General features: G+C 41.0%; 1 pseudogene; it reads right to left on the reverse strand.

Moving 5' to 3' along the window:
- Positions 1-8,741: 8,741 nt before the first annotated feature.
- LOC101602444 lies at positions 8,742-9,576 on the reverse strand (annotated as a pseudogene).
- Positions 9,577-9,811: the final 235 nt, after the last annotated feature.

The raw sequence follows: 9,811 nt of genomic DNA on the forward strand, positions 1-9,811 counted from the left end.
AACAAACATGGCTACCCAAATACCCACATGATTTGCTCTTTTGGATCATCTTTGTAATGATCTCTTTGTGTACAAAGAGGTCCTGAGTGGCCATATGGGGACACTCCTGAGGAAAATAGTGGAACATGACTAGGTATACCTATAGGAGCCTTTTGACTTTAGGATACAGAAATTTGAGGTGCTCATCTCTATGGTCAAGAATTGTTGAAAAACACTAATTTTATGTGGCTAAATCTAGCATGTTTCTAGGGCTTTGATCTTTCAAAAGGGCCAGAATGCAGGGCATCAAACAGTATTGTCTACTTTTCTCTCAGGCTGCAGTTCCACTTGAGGCTGATGACTCTCTTATTATCAACATGTAGTTTTCAAGTTTTCCCTAATTTTTCTATTTTATAACCATCAAGCCCAGTGAAAGATGAGGCCAAGGATATGTAAATTTCTCTTAAAAAAAGAAGAAAATACAGAAGTTGAAAACACTTCATTTACTTGTAACATGATAGCTCCAAATTAAACACAGGTATCCTTCATGTCAAAGTTCAGGCATTAATAATTTTTTTTAATTAAGAATTTATATTCTTACTTTTATTTATTTGAGAGAAATAGAGAGAGCTACATATAGAGAATGGGCATGCCAAGGCCTTTAGCCACTGTAAATGAATTTCAGATTCATGTGCCACCTTGTGCATCTGGCTTATGTGAGTACTGGGGAATCAAACTTGGGTCCTTAGGCTTTGCAGGTGAGTGCCTTAACCACTAAACAATCCCTCTCTAATTTTAATAATTTTTAATTAAAATTTAATAATTTGTATTGATTATTCTTTTATTGAGGGCTTCCTCCCTCTTTTCTTTCTTCTTTGTCTCCTCCTCCTCCTCTTTCTTCTTTCTTCTTTCTTCTTTTTTTTTTTTTGAGGTAGATTCTCACTCTAGCGCAGGCTGACCTAAAATTCACTCTGCAGTCTCAGGGTGGAGGCCTTGAACTCTTGGTGATCCTCCTATGTCTGCTTCCAAGAGCTCCTTCTTTTTCACTTCCTTTTCTCCTCCTCAGTTTTATTTTTGATTTAAAACTCTTTGTGCAGTAATTGACTCCAATGCAGTATAACATATATATTGTTATATACATAACCTCTTATGTGTATATACAAAGTTTAATCCTGCATTTCTAAACGGTCTTCTTTTCACTCCTTGTGTTGCATATATTCAATGCTAATTGTATTTCTGCTTTTCTTATTTTTTTAAATTTTTTTGTTCATTTTTATTTATTTATTTGAGTGTGACAGAAAGAGAAAGACAAACACACACAGAGAGAGAGAGAGAGAGAGAGAGAAAGAAAGAGAGAGAGAGAGAGAGAGAGAGAGGGAGAGGGAGAATGGGCACGCCAGGGCCTCCAGCCACTGCAAACGAACTCCAGAGGTGTGCGCCCCCTTGTGCATCTGGCTAATGTGGGACCTGGGGAATCAAGCCTCAAGCCGGGGTACTTAGGCTTCACAGGCAAGTGCTTAACCATTAAGCCATCTCCCCAGCCCATATTTCTGCTTTTCAAACATCCACATCTTCTGCTTGGAACTCTTTTCTCTTAGAATTCAGGTGTTTTAATGGGTCAAAAATAACACTAGTTTGTACTGTTGTGATGAACCTTCTTGGAATTGTTACAGTCCTTTTAATCTGAAAACTGAATTCTTTCCTCTATTGAAAGAAATTCTTAAATGCTATTTTCAATGATTTATTTTTCAACACCAATGGCTATTCTGCTCACCCCATAATTCTTAAGTGCTATTTTCAATGATTTATTTTTCAACACCAATGACTAGTCCAGGCTGACCTGGAATTCACTATTTAGACTCAGGGTAGCCTTGAGCTCACAGCAATACTTCAACTTCTGCCTCATGAGTGCTGGGAATAAAGGTATTTGCCCACACACCAGGCTATACTCCACAATTTCAGACAGGACTCTTGCTGAACCTAGAGATCACTGATTTGTCTACATGAGAAAATCTGAACTCTGAAACAGAAAGTCCATTTTTAAGAAATTTATAAATTTGGTTCATTAATTCTAAATGTTAAAAAAGCACAAAATATCAGATATGAGGTGGCTTACAAACAAAAGTAATTTTCTCACAATTCTGAGGGTCAGTAGGTCTGAATTCATTAGCAGTCTCTTGGCTTCTGAATGGCCTCCTTCTCCCAGTGTCCTCACAAGGACTTTCTCCCTAAAGCTCCTCCCTGGCTTGTCTTGCCTTCTTATAAACATATCAGTCCAGTTGGATTAGGACACACCCTTATGACCTCATCTTGACCTTAATTACTTCTTAAATACTAGGAGTACAGTTTTTCTGGACAACATTTTGATTCTGGCTTCAAGCATAAATTGTCCAACTATATATATATATATATTTTTTTGACAACTTCTATACTTACAGACAACAAACCATGGTATTTCCCTCCTCTGCTTTGCCCTTCATAATTCTCCTGTCATATCCCCTCCCTCTCTCCATTAGTCTCTATTTTAATTTGGTATCATCATCTTTTTCTTCTATTATGACAGTTCTGTGTCGGTATTGCTAGGCACTGTGAGGTCTTGGATATCGAGGCCAATTTCCATCTGGACAGTTATATGCGGGAGTGGGATCCTTCCTTTGGCTCTTACATTCTTTCTGCCCCCTCTTCTGCATTGGACCCTGAGCTTCGGAGGGTGTGAGATGTTTCAGTGCTGGACACTCCTCTGTCCCTTCTTCTCAGCACTATGTTGCCTTTTGAGTCATCCCAGTGGTCATCATCATCTGAAAAGAGAAGCTTCTCATCCAGAGTGAGATTAGCATTAATATATGAATATAAACATTAAGTGTAGTCCTTACAGAGCAATTTGGTGAGAGTAATATATGCATTTATCCAGACAAGAGCAGGCTTTGTATACCTAAGGCTCATGCCCTCCCTGCCATAGTCTTTTGATTAGGTTTTAGATACCAGGCATGCATTCCTTCCCATAGAGTGGGCCTTCAGTCCAATTAGACAGCAGTTGGTTTTCCCAGAACAGACATGCCACTGTTGCATTCAGATAGTCATTTGGCCTGCCTGGCCAAACTGGAGGCTTCCAGTGTCCACTGTTTTACCACTGATGACTTCTATCTCCCATAAAGCTGCATACAGTGCAGATTTTTCCAGCTTTCAGTTGGCTGGACTACAGGAAGAAGGTTTTCTGCTCAGCACCAGCTTGATTTCTCAGTGACTTTGCCACTCAGGCATGTAAAGTCTTCAGTAATAGGATCTTACCATCTCTTTCTCATGGGAAACCAAGGACATTAGCAATAGCGTACAATGTTTTGGAGGCAATAGGGACCTCCCTGGCCAACAACTCACTGGAAGGTATCCCATCCCTGGCACTGAAAATTTTCTAATAGCAATCTATGGCTTCTGAGTGTGCCATTATTCAAGAAAGTAGATTTTCATATGTCTTATTCAGAAAATCTTGAATTTTTATTTTTATTCTTTATACAATCTCTTCCCCTGACCTCACTTAGGCCTTTTCCCTCTCTGTAATGTGTTCTACTGCTTACATATATACAATACCATCCCCTAAGTCCTTCCCTCTCTTCCTTCCCTTATAGCCTTTTTTTAGCCTATGGGCCACTGTTCTGATTTTTGGTTCCAGCTCACACATAAGTCTATACATCTGTTGCTAGGATCCACATATGAAAGAGAACATGCTGTGTTTGACTCTGGGCCTGAGTTGCCTCACTTAGTATATATTTTTCCAGATCCATCCATTTCCCTGTGAATTTCATTTTTCTTTACAGCTGAAAAGAACTTCATTGTGTAAATGTACCACATCTTTATTATGTATTCCTCTGGGAATAGACATCTAGGCTGGTTCCATTTCCTAGCTACTGTGAATAGAGCAGCCGTAAATATGATTGTGTAAGTATCTCTAAGGTAGTGAGAGGAGTCATTAGGATATATGCCTAGAAGTGCTATAGCTAGATCATATGGTAAATCTGCTTTTAGCTGTCTCAGAAACCTCCATACTGATTTCCACAATGGCTGTACCAGATTACATTCCTACCAACAATGTAGAAAGGTTCTCCTTTTACCACATTCACATCCACATTTATTGTCATTTGTTTTTTTGATGGTAGCCATTCTGACAGGAGAGAGATGGAATCTCAGGATAGTTTTAATTTGCATTTCTCTAATGGCTAAGGATGTAGAACATTTTTTTTAGATGTTTGTTTGCCATCTGTATTTCTTTCAATGAGAACTCTTTTTTTAGTTCCATAGCCCATTTTTTAATTGCATTGTTTGATTTCTTATTGTTCTGATTTTTGGGTTCTTTGTATATTCTGGATAATATTCCTCTGTCAGATATACAGCTAGCAAAGATTTTTTCTCATTCTGTAGGTTGTTTATTTGCTCTATTCACAGTGTCCTGTGCTGTACAAAATCTTTGTAATTTCATGAGATCTCAGTGGTTGATTAGTGGTTTTATTTCCTGAGCAATTGGGGTTATATTCAGAAACTTATTACCTATGCAAAATGTTGAAGGGTTTTTCTTACCTTTTCCTCAAGGAATTTCAGAGTTTCAGGTCTGATATTAAGGTCCCTGGTCCACTTGGACTTGATTCTTGTGCAAGGAGAAAGACAAGGATCTATTTTCATCTTTCTACATAAAGATATACAGTTTTCCCAGCACCACTTGTTGAAGAGACTGGCTTTTATACAGTGAATATTTTTGTCAAAAATCAGATGGCTATTGCTGCCTAAATTAACATCTGGGTCTTCTGTTCTGATCCATGCATCTATATGTCTGTCTTTTGCCAATACAATGCTATTTTTGTTATTATAGCTTTATAATATAGCTTAAAATTGGATATGGTGATACCACCAGCTTTATTTCTGTTGCTCAAAATCTCTTTTGCTATTTGAGAATTTTTGCTTACAAATGAATTTTAGGATGTTTTTCTATTTCTGTGAATTCCATTGGAATGTTAATGGGGATTGAATAAAATGTATAGATTACTTTTGGTAAGATTGATAATTTCACAATATTGATTCTTCCAATCAAAGAACATGGATTTTCTTTCCATATCTTTGTGTCTTCTATAATTTCTTGCTTGAGTGTTTTAAAGTTCTCATTGTAGAGCTCCTTCACTTCTTTGGTTAAGTTTATTCCAAGGTACTTTATTTATTTATTTTGAGGCAATTGTGAATGGGAGAGATTCACTGATTTCATCCTCCACATGTTTGTTATTAGTATAGAGGAAAGCTGTTGATTTCTGTGGGAAACTTTTCTTCTATGATTTTGTTGAAAACACCTACTAAGCCTCTGGATTGAAATTCTTCTGTTATGCCCTGAATTCTTACATTTGATCTTTTGATAGTGTCCCTGGTATCTTGAAATTCCACTTGTACCTTGCTATTAGCTTGTCTTCTCTTGGTTGGACTATATTAGATCTGCCACTTGATCTTCTAGTTTATATATTCTATTCTTTCCTTTATCCATTCTAGTGGGGACACTTTCCATAGAGATTTTTATTGCACTGGCTGCATTCTTCAGAGCCAGGATTTCAGCTTTTTTTTTTTTTTTTTTTTAGTCTTTCTATTTCCTTACTTATATCTTGTAAGGACCTCCTTATTTCATTACACTGATTCCTAGTGTTCTTTTACAGAATTGTTCCTTCTTTAATTTCTTTATGTTCTTGATTCATTTCCCTCATTTCTTCTTTGATTTATTTGAACATAGATACCATCATTTTCATTGCTGGACTCCTCCCCCAGCAGGTAGGTAGTGCTGAGGAGGGACCAGGCCTGCTGGTTCCTCCCAAGAGGTTGAGGAGAAGGGATGAATGTTGGACCACTCAGAAACTCTCCTAGTCACTGGAGAAAAATCCCACTGAGTCACTAGTCTTGTCGAAGCAGGAACTCAATTTATTGTTATAAGCAGTTGCCTATGTAATGTTGAGAATGCAGGCAGGGATTCTAGGGAGAGGTAAGGGTCAGTAGTAAACCGCAACCTTTGAGATGATTGGTCCCAAGCATGCACGCAGGAATTCCAACTCCTACGCAGAAGTAGCAGGCCAGAAGCCATTAGGCATAACTGGCCCAAGGCAGATCACCAAACTTTAGCTAGGCTCAGAAAGTTCCACTAGGCCTCATGCCTGAGCCTCTCAAGGCCCAACATCTCCCCCTTTTGTTTTTGTAAGAGTTTTGTAAGAGTCAGCATGGCCCCTGTCTTAGGTTGTCCCCCTCTGGGGATCTTACCCATCACTGGGCACCATGTGTTTAGCTCACTGAGAACCCACTCCATGGCCTGTCTTTGGTTGTCTCAGTCAGTCTGAGATCTTACCCATCATTGGTCACATGGAGGGCAGAGGAGGTGTCCGTGGGTCATCTAAGGAACTTAATTCCTAAGTTGCCAGCCTGTGGTAATGTATCTCAACCTGGTGGAGTTTTATTGCCTCTAGCCACTGGTGAATGAATTGTGTAATTTTGTTAATTACATAAGGCCTGACAGTGAGGATAAGGAGGATGGGAAGGAGGGGCCTAAGTAGAGGGAGGAGGTAGGGTAAGAAGCCATGTAAGCCCGTCCACAGTGGGCTGTCCTGGGGGTCCTGCTGCCTCCTCTCCTGGAGCCTCTTAATCTTGTCCTGGATGATTCCCAATTTATTGGCATAAAAGCAGCATTTTTCCTGTAAAAACAAATATATGCCCCCCTTTCAGCTGTTAGTAGGCCTAGTCCCCTCCTGTTTTGTAGGACTACATCAGCCAGGGAATCTAGCTTCCAGGAATGATATCTACATCTGGGATTGAGGTGGCTGGGGCACAAAGGCCCTTCCAATTTGTGGGCAGAAAGTCATAGGCCATCCCACCTCCACAAACATAAACCATTCCAGAAGGTGAGCAGCATTGAGCACTGGGCTCAGTTGTGTTAAAAGTGCAGAAGGAAGGATGAATGTATCCCACATCTATACTGGAATTATTAGGGGAAGGTGGGGCCCAAATGCAAGTTCCAGAGGAACACTGGGAAAAGCTGGACAGGGATGGGGAAGGTGGCTGAACAATTTTTTTAAGGTCATATGGGCAACTGTACTGCAAGCAGCTGAGGAGGCCCAGATCAGAGGCAAAGCCAGCTCCAGGCCCCAGTCAATGGGTCCCTCCATCTTACCCAGATAGAACTGTAGGTAACGGATGAGGACCAGTGTTTTTGAAAAGGGGATAATTGTTTATTTTCTTTAGAAAAATTTAAAATATTTAGGGTTAATAATGCCTTTTTTAGTTGGTCATGTGGGGGTAAGGATTCCCCCTTTTGTTTTTGTAATTGAGACTTGAGAGTCTGATTATTCTATCTTCAAAATTTTAGTTGTACTATGGTAGTATAAGCCTTATATATGAGGTATAGAAAGTAGATATATCTCATATTTTAAATATCTAATACTTATAAATAGCTCACATTTTAAATATTTAATATTTATGAACACAGGCAGAACCTGCCACCAGTCTTGAAAACAGTACCAGTCAATTTATAGACTAACTCATTTAACCTAGAAATTTTTAGCACCTGTGTTTGAAAACATCTCTGATTAGTTTAGATACCTGTGTTGGTACAAATTACCCAGAGAACATTGGAAACAGAACCATAGAGTTTACTATTTTTTTTTTTAAAAAAACTAAAACAGCTAGCTAAATTTTTATATAACTCTTGGTAAGTCTTTTTGAAAGAAAAAACATTATTTGACAATTCATGATTTTGGCTTAAGCTTGATAGTTTTTGATTTTATGTACCACAGAACTTTTATTAACATAAAACAATTTTGTTTTACCCATGACTTAAATTTGATAAAGCTTAAGCAAGCTATCCTAACATATCCCAGGGAGATGAAATTTATCATTGCTGAAATTAAATCACTTAAACCTAAGTGATTAAATCTGGTTATGGCCATTTGATAGAATTAGCATAAATAAGACAGAAGTTATTTTAAAAGTGACAATGTCTTTAGGTATGAGTACTTCACCTTTGGAAAATAACCACTTCTATGTGAGCCTTTATCTTAAGAATAGTTAAAAACCTTGATGAAAAGAGGAACCTAATTTACTTTGCTGAGAGAGTCTTAAAGCCAGTTTTATAACCCTTAAATCATAACAAATCAGCATCAGTGACCTGTTAATGAGTGAGGTCTTATCATAAGACTCAGTTTTTTTTTCCCCCAGTCTCACTGTGCCCACAGGAGGCTTTATTTCTGCAGAAGCTGTCACCGTTTTGCCTGTCCTGTCCCAGCTGAGCTTTTCCAGGGTTCCAACATGACAAAACAGCTCTGATGTGGCGTCTCTTCTGGTGGTGTAAATCACCTTTTGCAAAATAGAAGAGCAAGGGGGGGAAAAAAGGTCTCACATATCCCAGGCTGGCCCCAAAACTCCCTATCTTCCTGATCATTCTGCTTCTACCTTGAGTACTGGGATTACAGGCAAAAACATTTTAACTGAGAGAAACCGAGCTGAGCTGAGCCGAGCCCTCCTGGCTCAGGCCTGATGCTGAAGTGGAAGCAGTGGCTGCTTATGCAGACAGAACCCATCTTTCGGCAGCGGCAGTCTTGTTGGCTCTTCAGGTCCATGTCCCATGGCAGCGAGAGTACCCAGAGAAGAGGAGGCAGTCTCCCGCTGCATAGGCCCTGGGAATAAGGGACCCCAATGCCAAGGACAGGGTTGAGCATAGGAGCCAGGGCCATCTGGTAGAGGAGCAGCAAGGTGGCCCATCAAGACGAGCAGCTCGAGCCTGCTCTGGAAGAAGTGTTGCCTGTTCCGCTGCCCTCAGCACCCTGGGGGCCTTGCAGCCAGTATAAAGCCTCCATTTGCCTCCGCTTTTCCTTGGCCCGGTTGATGGTGATCTGGAAGAGCCTGCAGAAGAGATGAATGGCAGCGGGTAAGTCATCGTTGCCAGGGATGGGGTAGGTGATGAGGCATGGGTTGCAGTTGGTGTCCACGATGCCAACCGTGGGGATGTTCATATTGGCTGCATCCCTCACTGCCACATGGGGCTCGAAGACATTGTTGAGAGTATGAAGGAAGATGATAAGGTCCGGCGGGCGTGCTGTGGGTCCAAAGAGGAGTGGCACGTTGGTCAGCAGGCCACCCTTGAAGTAGCGAGTATGAGCATATTCACCACAGTCCCAGGCCGTGTTCTCAATCAGGTTAGTGAACTGCCAGTTGTGGCTCACAAACAGAATGATGCCTTTGCGGTAGGCCACGTGTGCAGTGAAGTTCAAGGCCAGCTGGAGGTGTTTGACTGTCTGTTCCAGGTCGATGATGTCTTGGTCCAGGCGGCACCCAAAGATGTATGGCTCCATAAACCTGTGCCGACAACCAGCTTTATGTCCCAAGTGCACACAGGCATCGAAGAGGGTCTTCATGGAAAACAGCTCCTTGACATTGAAGAAATCAGGCTGCTGGAGTGGAGTGCTGCAGGAGTATGCTCTGGAGATCATCGCGGTCCTTGGGCTCGCTAACCTTGGGGGCCGGAGCTCTCCCCAGCGTTCTCCAGCTCTGCAGCACTGGGCCTGGGGCCGCCTTGTCAAGACTCAGTTTTTCCATTGATTAAAACCTTGGGCTGGAGAGATGGCTTAGCGGTTAAGCGCTTGCCTGTGAAGCCTAAGGATCCCGGTTCGAGGCTCGGTTCCCCAGGTCCCACGTTAGCCAGATGCACAAGGGGGCGCACGCGTCTGGAGTTCGTTTGCAGAGGCTGGAAGCCCTGGCGCGCCCATTCTCTCTCTCTCCCTCTATCTGTCTTTCTCCCTGTGTCTGTTGCTCTCAAATAAATAAATAATTA

This window comes from Jaculus jaculus, chromosome 12 (genome assembly GCF_020740685.1).
Source record: "Jaculus jaculus isolate mJacJac1 chromosome 12, mJacJac1.mat.Y.cur, whole genome shotgun sequence".
In the NCBI taxonomy this organism is placed as follows: domain Eukaryota; kingdom Metazoa; phylum Chordata; class Mammalia; order Rodentia; family Dipodidae; genus Jaculus; species Jaculus jaculus.